Raw genomic sequence first — 16,468 nt, 5'->3', positions numbered from 1 at the left:
GGATTCAGCATACTCTTTGTGTGATCTCTGTCGCGAAGTCTGGTGTTCATTTATCAAGAAACTTTCTCAAAACGGCTTAATTTAATAATTCTGTCGGCGCAGAAACGTTTACCGTCCTCACTCGGCCATGACGTAGGTGGAAGTCCAGCAACTAAATCTTTAATGAAACAAAGAAACAAAGTATCACAATAACTGAGGACCAGACGTGGCAGTGAGCTCTCTTCACGGGGGGAGGAGGGTGGGAGTGGCTGAAGAAGAACAAAAAGCAATCAGTATAAACAAATGTCACTGGGAAAAGGCCAGGGAAAAAATTCTCAAAATTCCAACTTGGTAATGAACTGAAAATCACGAGTGATCACTCGGAGCCAGACCAAAACTTCAACCAAGGGAGGCAATAAAACTTAAAGCAACCAATTCGAACAACTGGGAATGGAAGGCAAAGCTGACCAACACCATGCAAGTCGCGCGGACATTCTGGTGAGGAGTGGAAGTCAGGCACGAGGTTAAATGGAGAGGGTGATGTGTAATGGGGGACAGCTGTGTGAGGAGCTCAGCTCACCTGGCCACACCCAGCCGTGAAACAAAAGGACAGAGGCAACACAGGAAACATAACACCAATGATGTCAAAATAGAACAGAACAAAAAATGACTCACAACATAACCCCCGCATTAAACGAGGGTTTACTGTTTATCATTTTGTGTGTGGTGTGCTGTGTTGGTAATCGGGTACACTACACACTATGAGCCTGATGTATTAAGATCCCAACAAGTGGACGCTAAATTTTGCGTTCATTTTACAGATTGCACACGCTGTAGGTGTCCGTGTTCCGCTTGATCAACTAAAATAGTGGCGCCATTGACAACAGATGTAATAGTGGTTGAGACTGCCCTATTTTATGCTCGTTAGGTAGCACTGATTGTCGTGTCCAGGTTAAGTATATTGGATAATGCACTGGTGGACAAGCAACAGAGAATAGTGGTTGAGTGGTTGAATAGTGTTGTTTTATTTCTGTCTGCATTGAACACAGCAGCCGGTAAAACACTGTTCTTCTTCAACACTCCGTTTTACTCAGACACTTGACGCCCCTATAGAAACCTTACTGTCACAACAACCTTCATAACAATACAATATTGGGGTTATGCCACACACTTCTGGTTTTAAGGACTCATCCCACCCGGCCTCTTCTGGTCCCTTGATCTCTATGCATCTCTTCGCCAAATGACTGGAATATTTACAGTTCACTCAAGGCACACCAAATTTTTTTTCTGAACGAGTTGAGTCGTATTATTAAAGCATATTCATCCACATCAATACTTGAGTTCTATATGGACCAATCGTGAAATCCATAGCTAGCATAGCGTACAGAATCAGCTCTTATCAAAGTGCTAAATGATATAAGGTTGAATACTGACTTGGGAAAGGTGTCAATTCTCGGTCTTGTTGGATCTCAGTGCAGCTTTTGATACGGTAGATCATAACATACTGCTGAAGAGGTTAGAAATGTGGGTAGGACTGCTTGGAACAGTTCAGGTCAGGTTCTACCCGGGTCTACCTCTATTTCGTAACCATTGGAAGTGTTAAATCTCATCGAATGGCAATGACCTATGGGGTCCCTCAAGGGTCAGTTCTTGGACCCCCCCTGTTTCACCTGTAGATGCTACCCTTGGGTCAAATTCTTCAGAACCTTAATGTTGACTATCATAGTGATGCAGATGACACACAGTTATATCTCCAGATGACTACAGTTCTTTTGAGGTATTGTGTCACTGTCTAAAACAGATAAATAACTGAATGAGCCAAAACCGTCTTCAATTAAACCACGACAAAACTAGGATAATTGTTTTTTGCAGTAAAGAAAAGAGGACTGCTGTTAGTAAATACCTGGAGTGACTCTCTTTAAAAACCAAAGACTAGTCCGAAACCTTGGTGCACTGATAGATTTCGATCAAAGTGCTCTTATCAAAGTGCTAAATGATATAAGGTTGAATACTGACTTGGGAAAGGTGTCAATTCTCAGTCTTGTTGGATCTCAGTGCAGCTTTTGATACGGTAGATCATAACATACTGCTGAAGAGGTTAGAAATGTGGGTAGGACTGCTTGGAACAGTTCAGGTCAGGTTCTACCCGGGTCTACCTCTATTTCGTAACCATTGGAAGTGTTAAATCTCATCGAATGGCAATGACCTATGGGGTCCCTCAAGGGTCAGTTCTTGGACCCCCCCTGTTTCACCTGTAGATGCTACCCTTGGGTCAAATTCTTCAGAACCTTAATGTTGACTATCATAGTGATGCAGATGACACACAGTTATATCTCCAGATGACTACAGTTCTTTTGAGGTATTGTGTCACTGTCTAAAACAGATAAATAACTGAATGAGCCAAAACCGTCTTCAATTAAACCACGACAAAACTAGGATAATTGTTTTTTGCAGTAAAGAAAAGAGGACTGCTGTTAGTAAATACCTGGAGTGACTCTCTTTAAAAACCAAAGACTAGTCCGAAACCTTGGTGCACTGATAGATTTCGATCCGACTTTCAACAGTCATATCAAATCAATTACTAAAACAGCCTTCTACCAGCTGAAGACCATATCCAGAGTGAAGGCTTGCATGTGCCAAGCAGACCAGGAGAAGGTCATCCATGCTTTTATCTCAAGTAGACTTGAATACTGTAATGGTCTTCTGACTGGACTCCCTCAAAAGAGCGTTAAAAAGCTGTAGCTCATTCAGAATGCTGCAGCTCGGGTTCTGACCAAAACAAAGAGATCAGAATATCCATCCATGCATTTTCTGAGCCACTTATCCTCACAAGGGTCGCGGGAGTGCCGGAGCCTATCCCAGCTATCATCGGGCAGGAGGCGGGATACACCCTGAACTGGTTGCCAGCCAATCCCAGGGCACACATAAACAAACAACCATTCGCGCACACATTCACACTTACGGGCAATTTAGAGTCTTCAATTAACATACCATTGTCATGGGTGTGTGTTATGGTTGTTATCTTCCCCCTGTCTCATACACACCTGCTCCTGAGAGCATCTTGCCCACCTGTTCCTTGTTTACCTTAATTACCCCATGAATTTAACCTCGTGTCTCATTCTTTCTGGTCGCCAGTTCGTTGTACCTTGTTGTCACGTTCCAGCATTCCTTGTTTCCACGTCACCGACTCATAGTAAGCCTAGACCCTGTTCTGATTATTGACCTTGCCTTTTTGCCTCACGTTTTTTGGATACTGTTGCCTTTTCTGCTGCACACAAATTATATAAATTGTCAACAGAAGTGACGTCAGCCCCAAGTGTGAATGTTTTTGAAATCCAGATTAAAAACTCTTCTTTTTTTCCTCATGCTTTTTAGCACATTTCCACTTTTAAATCATCTTTCTTGCACTTTATGCTTTTTTATTTTATTTTTATTTTTCTCTTTGCTTTAAATTGTTTATAAACTGTTTTTTGTTTCTTTGTTTCTTAAATCCTTTTAATAATGTAAAGCACATTGAGTTACCTTGTGTATGCAATCTGCAAGAAAACTAAAGAGTTGGTTGTCATGTTGTCTGGAGACGTCTCACAGACATATTTTGTCTCAAGACCCCAAGTTGCCGCGACGTCTCCAAGAGTGACATAGAGATCTAACTGTACATAAAGTTTCCAATCTCTCAGACAACCCGTTGGACACGGGATGATAAATTAGACTCTTAATGTGCTTGACTGCATTCATCCATCCATTCATCCATCCATCCATCCATTTTCAGTACCGCTTATCCTCATTAGGGTCGTGGGCGTGCTGCAGCCTATCCCAGCTATTTTTGGGCGTGGGGCGGGGTACACCCTGAACTGGTCACCAGCCACTCTGACTGCATTCATGCTAAGGAAAGTTTCAAACTCTTCTGATGTAAATTATAACCCATTGCACGTCACACACTCTGTTAGTAACCCATATGCTGCAAACAAGTTTCTCAAAACCTTGATAGTTTTGTTTGCGGTACTTCAGGCCACCGACCTTAAGATAACAAACAACAAACATTTACTTTTTGACCTCTGCAAAGTGAAGATATATTCTTTTCCATGGACCAGAAGCCCATTTCCACGTATGTACTGGTGCAGTGCCTGTCATGCTACGCTGGTATACAGATATCACAGTGATTAGCTTCTCTCTCAATATCATCATCGAGCGTGGACCACCGAAACAAACTTCGGGAGAGGCATTTCATTTTTACCATCCCCCAATGGCTATCATATAACTCTGACAGTAATGTGTTTTGCAGTTTTTTCAGGTATTGCAACCCCAATGTACACACACATGTTCCACTGTGTCATCTGCATCTGCATCCTTCCATCTTTTCCATCTTTAAGTGTTGTCCTGAAGATTTGTCGTGAATTTTGTACTGTATGTGTATGCTGCCAATATCAGGGCCCATCTTTGAATTCTAGCAGTAAGGTAAGGGACCAAAAGGTTTCAGTAACTGTTTGTAATCTTTATGTGTGTTGATAGTCAGGTACTGTTTTGAATTATCATCAAGCGCCACCTGCTGGTGTCCTTGTGACAAGTCTTAGTTAGTTAATTTCTTACCTCCTGCAAGCTTTGCGAACAAATCTTGCAATCTGGGTATGGGGTACTGGTCTACCTCAAGCTATGGGTTGATAGACACTTTATAGTCCCCACAGATTCCTACTGTCTGGTCAACTCTTGGAATGTTTACAGTGGGCACAGCCCATTCACTGTAATTAACAGGGGAAATCACCCCATCAGCCTCCAATTTATTTAGCTGGGCTTCGACTGCCTCTCTGAGAGCCTAGGGCACAATATGTGGTTCGCATAATTTTGATGTAGAAAAGGCTACAAAGCAATTTATTTATTAAGTGCAGTATGTTAATCCTTGTTATTTAAGTGCCTTAGACTATTTCTAATTTGCACACATTTGCATAATGTTATTGTGTGAGAAGTGAGTTCACATGATTTGCGCATGCGCAGTGCCACTTGTTGACTAGGGAAGCAGAGTTGGCGACACATTAGGAAGTCTGAAGCTAGCGTGTGCAGAATGTTCATGCAGCAGTGTCGGTTCACTCATGTGCATGTAAACACATGATTAGTCATAGTCTGTTTTGCTAAAATGCTTGTTACAGTGTTTTATGTAAAGTTTTTCCACGTACCTGCTGCTGCGTGGCAATCACGAAGTTCGCGTTACTTGGCTAAGTAGTAGGAAGTTGTGTGAATTCAGCATAAATGTTGCTAGCTTAACCGTGCATTGTTTAATATGCCTTGTTCAATGAACGTGTCTTATCCTATGTTATGTACACTTGCTTATCGGTCTATTTTATGTCTTTCTTTAGGAAACCAGACACACACACACACACAACCACTCACTTAACCACACATAGCCCACAATGCTGTACCAATGTTGTATGAATATACAAGGTGTATTGAAGAAAGGAAACCTGGAGTAAAGGAAGAAAAGAAAAGACAAACAGTCCATTTATTATTATTCTCTGAGTCGACCTCAAGTGGTGTATACCTCAAGTGGTGTATACTAATAATATTATTATTAATAATAATAATAACTTCCCTACATTCATGGTCCTTCAAGCCGGATAACGCCGTCTTTGTGTCGAAGATGAATCAATACTCAGAGTATGAGGCTTATGGTGCACGCCCCAGACGACAGATCAACATATGACTTTTCCCCACCAAATCACATGCAGCGGCAGGATGCTATTCCCCAAGATATGGATGGATGCTATGGCAATGAGGGTCCGCAGCTTGCCCCCATGTTGTCACAAGAGCAGGAAACGTTGCATGATCACTACTCCCCTTTATCCAACGCTGAGGCCTAGGCACACACTAACAATTTGTAATCCCTCTCCCCCTGCCCCCCGCATCCCCAGGCTTCACATCGAGGATGCCCGAACTCATGAAGGCCGGGTGGTTGTCGATAACACGGGGGGGGCGGAAGGGGCACGGCCGGAGGGCTAAGGGCGTAGGTGGAAACAGGCTTGAGTGGTGATACATGCAACGTTAGATGAATTTTCAGAGAATGCGGATGTTCCCGTTGAACAGACGTGGGATTAATGACTTTTGTGATCGGGAATGGGCCAATAAAGTGCATAGTGAGTTTGCGGTATTCCGTCTGTAGTGGAAGGTCATGGGAGGGAAGTCAAACAGTTTGACTCACATTGTACTCAGGCGCAGGGGAGTGACGAAGGTCCGTAAGCCATTTATTTTTCTCCGCGGATCGGATTATGGCCATCCTGACGTCCTTCCAGACGGCCTGGGCCCTCTTGAGGTGATCCCTCACTGCGGGAACCGCCACCGCCTGCTCCTGTTCCCTAAATAATGGCGGTTGAAACCGTAGCAGGCCATGATCGGGGACATACCTGTAACGGAGCTGGTGAGGGAGTTGTGGGTGTACTTAATCCACGGGTGGAATGAGCTCCAGGAGGTGGGGTTGTGTGCGGCAACGCAGCGAAGGGCTGATTCTAGGGACTGATTTGCCCGGTCCGTCTGGCCTTTGGTCTGCCGACGACAAGCTGGCTGCTGCGCCCACCGCTTTACAGAACTCCTTCCATACAAGGGAGGAGAACTGAGGACCTCGGTTCGAAACAATATCGATGGGAATTCTATGGAGTTTGAAAACATGTTGGATAAGAAGGTTAGCAGTTTCAAAGGCAGAGGGTAGTTTGGGGAGAGGTATGTAATGGACATATTTAGAAAAACGATCGACAATAGTAACAATTATAGTGTTACCTTCAGAAGGGGTAGTCCGGTACCGAAGTCCAAAGCAATGTGGGAACAAGGGCGGCTCGGGATAGGCAAGGGGCGCAGCAGACCAGCTCGGGGCGGGTGTGAAGTCTTCCCTCGGGCACAGACGGAGCAGGCTTGGACGAACTCCCGGTTTTCTTTGGCCAGAAGTGTTGCTGTATGAACTTGATGGTACAAGTAATGACAGGATGACAGGTGAGCTTGGAGTTGTAGGACTGAAGGACTACAGAGCGTGCGGAATCGGGTACGAACAATCGGTTTGGAGGTCCAGTCTTGGGATCCGGATGAGTTTTTTGAGCCTCTTTGACCACTTGCTCGACTTTCAAGTGGCTTCTCCAACAAAGCATGATGAAGGGAGGATGGGTTTTGGTTCTGCAGGACTGGAGGGGGGTGAGTACATTCAAGACAAGGCATTAGGTTTTCTGTTGCGGGATCCAGAACGGAAGGTGAGACTGAAATTAAATCTGCTCAAGAAGAGGGCCCAGCGAGTTTATCGGGGGTTAAGGCATTTGGCGGAACGGTGGTAAGCAAGATTTTTGTGATCAGTCCAGATAATAAACGGTAATTCAGTCCCATTCAGCCAGTGCCTCCACTCTTCCAATGCCCATATGATGGCCAACAGCTCTCGGTTGCCAACGTCATAGTTTCGTTCGCTGGGAGATAGACAACGGGAAAAGAAGCTCGCTCCAGTCTTCTCACAGATCTTCAATGGATCTCTGGAACTGTGCAAAGTACCATCCTGTTTCAAATGCTCCACCATCATTCCAGTCCCCAAGAAACCTACAATCTCAGGTCTAAAAGACTACAGGCCTGTCGCCTTGACATCTGTGGTCATGAAGTCCTTTGAACGTCTCGTGCTGGACCACCTCAAGAGCGTCACAGGTCCCCTGCTGAACCCCCTGCCATTTGCCTACCGAGCGAACAGGTCTGCGGATGATGCAGTCAACATGGGACTGCACTTCAACCTAGAACACCTCAGCGTTCAACTCCATCATCCCTGAACTCCTTTCCTCCAAGCTTCTCCAACTCAGTGTCTCGCCTGCCATCTGCCAGTGGATTTACAGCTTTCTGATGGGCAGGACACAGCAGGTGAGGCTGGGGGAGACCACCTCATCCACACGCAGCATCAGCACTGGGGCACCCTGAGGTTATGTCCTCTCTCTGCTGCTCTTCTCTCTCTACACGAATGACTGCACTTCAAGGCACCGCCGGCTGTCAAACTCCTAATGTTTGCAGATGACACCACTGTTATTGGCCTCATCAAGGACGGTGATGAGTCTGCATATCGACAGGAAGTGGAGCGACTGGAGTTGTGGTGCGGCCGACACAACTTGGAGCTGAACACGCTCAAGACTGTAGAAATGATCGTGGACTTCAGGAGGCATCCTTCACCACAGCTGCCCCTCACGCTGTCCACCTGCCCTTGTGTCAACCATCAAGAACTTTAAGTTCCTGGGAATTACAGTCTCTCAGGACCTGAAGTGGGCGATCAACATCAACTCCATCCTCAAAAAGGCCCAGCAGAGGATGTACTTCCTGCGGCTTCTGAGGAAGCATGGGAGCGGCTGAGGCAGTTCAACACAGCAGTCATCGAATCAGTCCTGTGTTCTTCCAACATTCCAACAGCTTCTTCCCTCTTGCAATCAACTTCTTAAACAGCGAACCTACAATTCCATTGTGCAGTGGGGGAAGGGGGGGGGGGCAGTGTGAATGGCAGTGAGGGCTCCATCCAGTGATTGACAAGTGTGTCCAGTCTGTGACGGGGTTATGTTTCTTTAGCCAGGGAATTCAGAGGACTAGTTGGGTCTCAGTGGAAGGGATTACAAAAAGGGTTATGTCTTCACGGTGATTACCAGAAATAAGCAGGATGAATGGAACTGCTTGGTGGGTGACAGGGGAAATAACTCGCCCATCCATGGCTGTGACTTTTTGGGGAAAACGGGAGTGGTTGAGAGGGAGTTGGAGCTGATGTGCCAATCCTTCATGGATGAAGTTATTGTCAGCTCCGGAATCAATGAGGGCAGCTATGGGTGTATTGTGAGCGGGACCAAGAATGCAAGCGGGAACGGTCGTATGGGAAGAAGAGCTTGGGGAAGTAGTGGTTTGGCTCACCACAGTGCTCTCGGGTAGTGGTGATCCTGGTCTTTTGGTCGCAAGGGGCATGTGGCAATGAAGTGACCAGCTTTACCGCAATAAATACATAGTTGCTGGGTGAAACGGTGCTGACGTTCCTGAGGATCTAGTCTAGTTTTACCGAGTTGCATGGGCTCATCTGGTGCCGCGGGAGGTAACGAAGGCATAGATGGAGGTGCAGAAAGTGGGTGAGGTGCAGTGCCCATAGCGGGAATGTTTTTACGAACCCTAGCACCCTCTCTCGTTCTCTTTCCCGCAACCGGTTGTCTAGGCGAATGGCTACTGAAAAGAATTATTCGAGCGAGGAGGACTCGTCCGGGGCAGCAAGCTCGTCCTTAAGCTACTCTAAAAAATCCCCCTCAGTGCGGCGTCAGCCCACCCGCATTCACCCGTGAGTATTCTGAACTCTATGGAATATGAATCAGCGGAACTAGCGCACTGAGTGAGGGTAAGGAGACGGCGGGTGGCTTCTGTGCCCTGGACGGTGTGATCAAAGACCTTTTTTAAATTTGACGGAAAAGGAGTGTAATTACGTGAGTACCAGGGAAGAGTTGTGCCATAGTGCGGTTGCCCATTTAGCTGCTTTGCCACGTAACAGGTTGGTGACGAAAGCGACTTTGGATTGTTCGGAGGGATCTCTTAACGGTTGTAAGTTGAAGACCAGAGAACAATTGAGGAGAAATTGGCTGCAAGCTCCTAAATCCCCTGAGTAGGGTTCAGGAGGAGGAACGTGAGGCTCGTTGTACGGAATGGGGGATGGCTCGGAGGGTGCGGGATTGAAAGGAGGATTTACGGGAGGGCGGCCGGACTGCATTCTCGAGGACAGGAGAGAAACTTGTTAAGTGAGAGAATGTAATGATTCTGTGATCTCTTGAAGAATTTTATCCTGTTTACCTATTTGTGCGCCTTGGAGCGAGAGTGCTTGTCTTAGCGCCTCTGGGGTTGCTGGGTCTTCTGTCACGTCACGATGGTATAATTTAACTCTGGACCCAGAAGCAAGCAGATGATGAGAGGGTTATGGTGAAATGTTTATTGGAGGAGAATGATCAAGGTGGATTCCTGGGGCGTATTGGCAAGTCGTCAGAACAGGGAACGTGCGGCAGGCGGTGGCATGAGCAAGTGTATAGCTAGGCGAAGTGGTGGAGGGCATCAGCATGGCGAGGAACACGGAACGAGCACTGAGGACAAGGAAGAACATCGAGGTCAGAGGTATGGCAGGACTGGCGTAGCTTACGTGCAAGTTTGAGAGCTATTGTACCACAGGAGAACGATAATACTCTGGCGAGAGTTTCCGAGCTCTGACAGGCTTTTATGCAGGTGATGATGAGGGCTGATTGATGACAGGTGCGCGGCCAAGTTGGAGCTGATTAGAGAGAGAGAGAGGGAGGGAGAGAGACAGGGCGACAGGAGTGCAAAGCATCACCAAAGCTCCAACAACAGAACTGCAGGGCACAGCTCATGACAACAGTATTAATTTCAAATATCACACTGATGGTTTTAAATCATGGAAAAAAATTGGGAGAGCACTTCAAGCACAAAATTAAGTTTGAACTGATGGAATTGAAAGTGTTCGTGGAAGAAGCTAAAGAACATAGAATTTTGACCCAACATTTGTTATGACCTCAAACTTTTTACACAAAGTACCACCCAAAAAAATACTTAGCACTCCATGTACCAGCATGACAACATTAAAATACAGTAGTGTAAAAATGTATGAACCCCAAAGGGTTCATACATTTTTTTTTTAAAAAAATCAGATTTTATCCTAAAAATATATGTTTAATATTATTGTAAGGTATGCAAGACACAGTAACATTGTACAGTTTGAACAGTAGCATTACACTCAAAGTTTTTCCAAGAATATAAAACAACTGTATTTAATGATATATCTTTTAATTTAATTTTAGTTACGTATTATAATATATTATATATTATTATATACATTTACATTTAAACATACTTTTTTAAAAATTTTAAACATTTAACCAGGCTGGATAGATAGCTACAAATAAAAATTCTCACTGTGTCCAATCCAAAACTTGTGAAAAATTCTCATTGTATCTCAAAAAAGAAAGGAAAAAAAAGAAACTCCCAAATGAAGAGAAAGCTTTATCACACAGATAGGTGGTCAGAAAAAGAAGGAGAAAGCTTTTGCAAAAAGGTAAATACAGTTGTTCCCCGATGGTGTGGGGCTTACCAGCTCTGACGATCAGGAGCCTGTCACGATATGAAGCGACCCTAGTTTTGGCTCGTTTATTGTTTCAGTTCATCACATTGTCATGCTATGCTATGGTTTCATGAATTCATTGCTCAGCACTAGGCCGCAAACCACACACTGAGGATGGGGCTCTCTCTCGCTCCAAATAAAACCAAATTTTACAGTATATTGTTAGAGTCATATTTTCTCACTGGCTTTTGCAGGTTGCGTCTGCAAGTAGGGGTTTCACAGGCGCTTCCACAGTGTCCACTGTTGTTAATGTATGAGCAATGGGCTATAAACAAAGTCTTTATTTCCATTGCCATAATAATAAACAATAATGTTGAGATATTGCATTTTTCTGTTACCAAACCCTTTTTCTACAGTAATTTAAACAATACTTGAAGAAACTATTATCCTTGTCTTCTGATTTCAAATCTAGTTATCCTTCAATTTGTTGTGTAATGGTAATATGTTTTGGTGATTTAAACATTTACATGGTTTCACTGTTCTAACGGCCCTCTGAGGGAAATCATAACTACAATGCGGCCCGAGACAAAAAAAGAGTTCAACACCCCTGGTCTACGTGTTTCTAATGTACACTCTCTCTCTCTCTCTCTCTCTCTCTCTCTCTCTCGCTCTCTCTCTCTCTCTCTCTCTCTCTCTATCTATCTATCTCACTCTCTCTCTCTCTGTCTCTGCTTCCTCTCTACCCGCCCCTCGACACCCCCATCTAATCACAAATCACATTTGGTTACATTCATAGCCTTCCCAGACAATTGCAAATTACAGAACTCATGAACAATCTCCTCAAGACAACTGCTGGGTTGTGAGTGCGACAATATTCAGTGATTATTACGCGTATTGGCGGCACGGTGAGCGACTGGTTAGCACATCCGCCTCACAGTTCTGAGGACCGGGGTTCAAATCCCAGCCCCGCCTGTGTGGAGTTTGCATGTTCTCCCCGTGCCTGCATGGGTTTTCTCCGGGCACTCCGGTTTCCTCCCACATACCAAAAACATGCATTAATTGGAGACTCTAAATTGCCCATAGGTGTGACTGTGAGTGCGAATGATTGTTTGTTTATATGTGCCCTGCGATTGGCTGGCGACCAGTTCAGGATATACCCCGCCTCTCGCCTGAAGATAGCTGGGATAGGCTCCAGCATACCCGCGACACTAGTGAGGAGAAGCAGTATGGAAAATGGATGGATGGACATTCCGCGTATCACCTCTTACCACACTTACATCCATTTTCCGTACCGCTTATCCTCACTAGGGTCTGTGCTAGAACCTATCTCAGTTGGGTCCTCAGAACTGTGAGGCAGATGTGGTAGCCAGTCATCCACCATGCCGCTACAATAATAATAATAATAATAATAATAATAAAGCATCACTGCACTCTCACACTTGCAATGTTTTGTACAGATGCACATGCCACTCTGCCCTATGGCTTATCGAATCATCTCTCAGCTAATCAGCTGATTCCTCCAACCCACCCCCACACCACCCTCCAACTCCTCCAAATGCACAAAGTGACCATCTTGTGCAACTAGATATGGTGCAGTAGCTATAGTACAGACAGTAGATAAAGTCTATTGTTCCTATGAGGGAAATTGAGGTTAAGTACTGTATGTCTTCAATAATGTTCACTATACTCTGACTGTTTAGTGATAACTTCAATTCAAAAGTTCACTTCAGGTTTTAGCATACTGTAAGCCACTCTGTACAAACTGGCTGTTGGAAATTCTTCAGCAGACGGCTGTTTGGGCACATGCTTTATTTAAAAGGGCAGCAGAGCATTCATACTCTGAATCTGCAGACTTAATTGGCATACCTAAAAAGCCTGATCTTAATCCGCTTCTGACTTCAAGCGGTTATTGTTCTCTGTCTGGGCCACAACACCCTGACATAAATGAGGTCTAAAGCAGATTGAATCCAGTGAATTCAAATAATACCAAATGGCATTGATTTTACGCAATATCCACCACAAGATGTTTGAGGTAGCTGAGGTCAGAAGTCCAACTGAACGCTGGAGCCACCACAATTTTCACCTATCCAACCAAACTCAAAAACAACTTTCAGATATTATTTATCCTTTTGATGTTTAGACATTCTTTTTTACTGACTTTACATAAAGAAATAGTACTTTACTTAACAGAACATTTGAACATTTTAAACATAGAGGAAAGCCAAATAAATTATGCAATCAATCATCACCAAAACTAATGTGGACATCTCTATTTATGGCCATTTCAACCTCTGAAAATATCAGAACGATTACCCTAATAGCTTGGATTTTATGGATGTTATAAATGTTTTCTCTCTATAATGGGCGCTCATTATAGGAAAAAAAAAACCCTAATTGGCTTAATGTCAGAAAGCTGTGACCAATCGTCACCAAAATGTACATGAACATCTCTGGTTATGCCCACTACAACCTCTGAAAATATCCGAATGATTGCCCTAATATTTTGGATTTTATGGATGTTATAAATGTTTTCTCTCCATGGGTGCTCACTATACAAAAAGCTTATGTCACTTAATGTCAGAAAACTGCACTCAATCGTCACCAGAATTTATGTGGGCATCTCTACTTATGCCTACTTCAACATCTCAAAATATTAGAACAATATCCCCGATATTTGGATTTTATGGACATTTTAAGTATTTGCTCTCCATAATGGGCGCTCACTCTAGGGAAAAAAACTAATTGGCTTAATGTCAGAAAACTTTAACCAATCATCACCAAAATGTATGTGGACATATACTTATGCCACTACTACCTCTTAAAATGTAATGAATAATTACCCCAATATTTCTTATTTTACGGACAAACGTTTTCCTCTCCAGAGGCGCTCGCTCACATAAGAAAAAGATTATGCTTTAAAGGAAAACACGTAGCGTCCATTAAATCTAAAATATTGGAGCAATGGTTGAAGTGAAGTGAAGTGATATGTAGAGATGTCAAAAAAAGTTTGTGACGATTAATCACAGTTTTCTGACATTAAGCGGCATTGGCAGGCATTTTGTTGGGGTGACAGCTGCCTTGCCACCCCATATATCCGCCAGTGTATCTGTACTTTTATTCAGATCCTCACTCAATGTAATGGTTCCTCTTTGATTGTTTTTCTTTTTCTTCCCACAATCCCTCTGACTCCATCTGTAGTCTGTACTAGTAAAACACATCCCAAGATGGCAGCAGCATAGCTAAGGTCATATCAGCTCTCCGCTGGGTGCAATTCTACATGATTGCTTGGTGGGGACAGCACTTTGATCATCTATTGGATTGTCCTTTGAAAGCGTATTTAGGGCCTATTACAGGTAAAGAAACTAATTAGACCGTGTAGCAAAAGCATCAGAAATTCTCTAAGATGCCAATTATCATAAATATGTGACACTTTTTTAAAGTGCAGTAAAATCATTTGTGTGAATTCAACAACAAACAACAGTACATACATTCTGACATTTCATTTAATTACTGAATGGAGGAATGAAAGTGCACTTTTTCTCCGGGGAGTTTTTGCCCCCTTTCTAATGAATTTCTCTCTCTCTTATGTATACATATACATTCCTGCGTTGGCACAGTATCCCTGTCAAATATGAATGTAAAAAATGAAAACTCCAAATAGCTGGTCGGGGCATGATGCTCAATGGACTCTGTAAGGCATGTCTTTGCTTTTGTTTCTGGTGTTTTTACTCTTAAAGGTGTGTGGTGATGAAGGAAGTTCTCTAGTTCACAAATGACAAGACCAAATATAGCTAGTGTGTCTTGCTAATGTGCACATATGAGCTATTGGCTGATGTTTGGTTTAGCTAAGACGCTTCATCGTGGGCACACAGCCAGAGCCTTATGTACTCGGACACTACAGGTGAATACTGCGGTATTTATATCATGTCTAAAACACAAAATTAATATGTAAATTGTGCACTAATAATTAAAAATGGCTATTTTGCTTATATTTGCAATTGCCAAAGCATTGCTGAGATAAAGAATGAAGAAAAACAAATCACCACAGAACTTCTTCAGTTATTAGAGAGAGAGCCTGGCATGCTTAAATGTGTAGAGGAGTTTGTTTAGTTTTTTTCTTTTAGACTGAAAGAGCATGCATCCATTAACTTTTATCTCAAAATGATTAGAGCAGGAAAGCATAATTTTTACCTAAAGTGTCATGTCTTAAACAGCTATGGAATTATTTTGATTGTATGGGCACCAGCACACTTTTCCTCCATTCCTCAGGCATCTTCTCACCCGCTAGTATTCTATTGAACAAGCTGGTCAAAAACTTCACAGCAACCTCTCCTAGATGCTTCCATACCTCCACAGGAATGTCATCAGGACCAACTGCCTTTCCATTTGTCATCCTCTTTAATGCCTTTCTAACTTCCCCCTTACTAATCATTGCCACTTCCTGGTGCACCACACTTGCCTCTTCTACTCTCTCTTCTCTCTCGTTTTCCTCATTCATCAACTCCTCGAAGTATTCTTTCCATCTAGCTAGCACACTACTGGCACCAGTCAACATATTTCCATCTCTATCCTTAATCACCCTAACCTGCTGCACATCCTTCCCATATCAATCCCTCTGTCTGGCCAACCTGTACAGATCCAAGATCTGGCAGGCTTTTATGCAGGTGATGATGAGGGCTGATTGATGACAAATCAAAGCACCACCCAAGCTCCAACAACAGAACTGCAGGGCACAGCTCATGACAACAGTATTACTTTCAAATATCACACAGATGGTTTTAAATCATGGGAAAAAAATTGGGAGAGCACTTCAAGCACAAAATTAAGTTTGAACTGATGGAATTGAAAGTGTCAGTGGAAGAAGCCAAATAAGAATATTTTGCCCCAACATTTGTTATGACCGCAAACTTTTTTTGCCACCTCTACCTTTGCCCTATGTCGCATCTCAATGTATTCCTTTCGCCTCTCCTCGGTCCTCTCAGTGTCCCACTTCTTCTTAGCTAACCTTTTTCCTCTTATGATTTCCTGTACTGTGAGGTTCCACCACCAAGTCTCCTTCTCTCCTTGCCTGCCAGAAGATACACCAAGTACTCTCCTGCCTGCTTCTCTGATCACCTTGGCTGCAGTGGTCCAGTCTTCTGGAAGCTCCTCCTGTCCACCGAGAGCCTGTCTCACCTCTTCCCGAAAAGCTGCACAACACTCGTCCTGTCTCAGCTTCCATCACATGGTTCTCTTCTCTGCCTTTGTCTTCCTAATCTTCCTCCCCACCACCAGAGTCATCTTACACACCACCATCCTATGCTGTATAGCCACACTCTCCCCTACAACTACCTTACAATTGGTAACCTCCTTCAGATTACATCGTCTGCACAAAATGTAATCCACCTGCATGCTTCTACCTCCACTCTTGTAGGT

Source organism: Phycodurus eques, chromosome 1 (genome assembly GCF_024500275.1).
Source record: "Phycodurus eques isolate BA_2022a chromosome 1, UOR_Pequ_1.1, whole genome shotgun sequence".
Lineage (NCBI taxonomy): Eukaryota > Metazoa > Chordata > Actinopteri > Syngnathiformes > Syngnathidae > Phycodurus > Phycodurus eques.
This window is presented reverse-complemented; position numbering follows the sequence as displayed.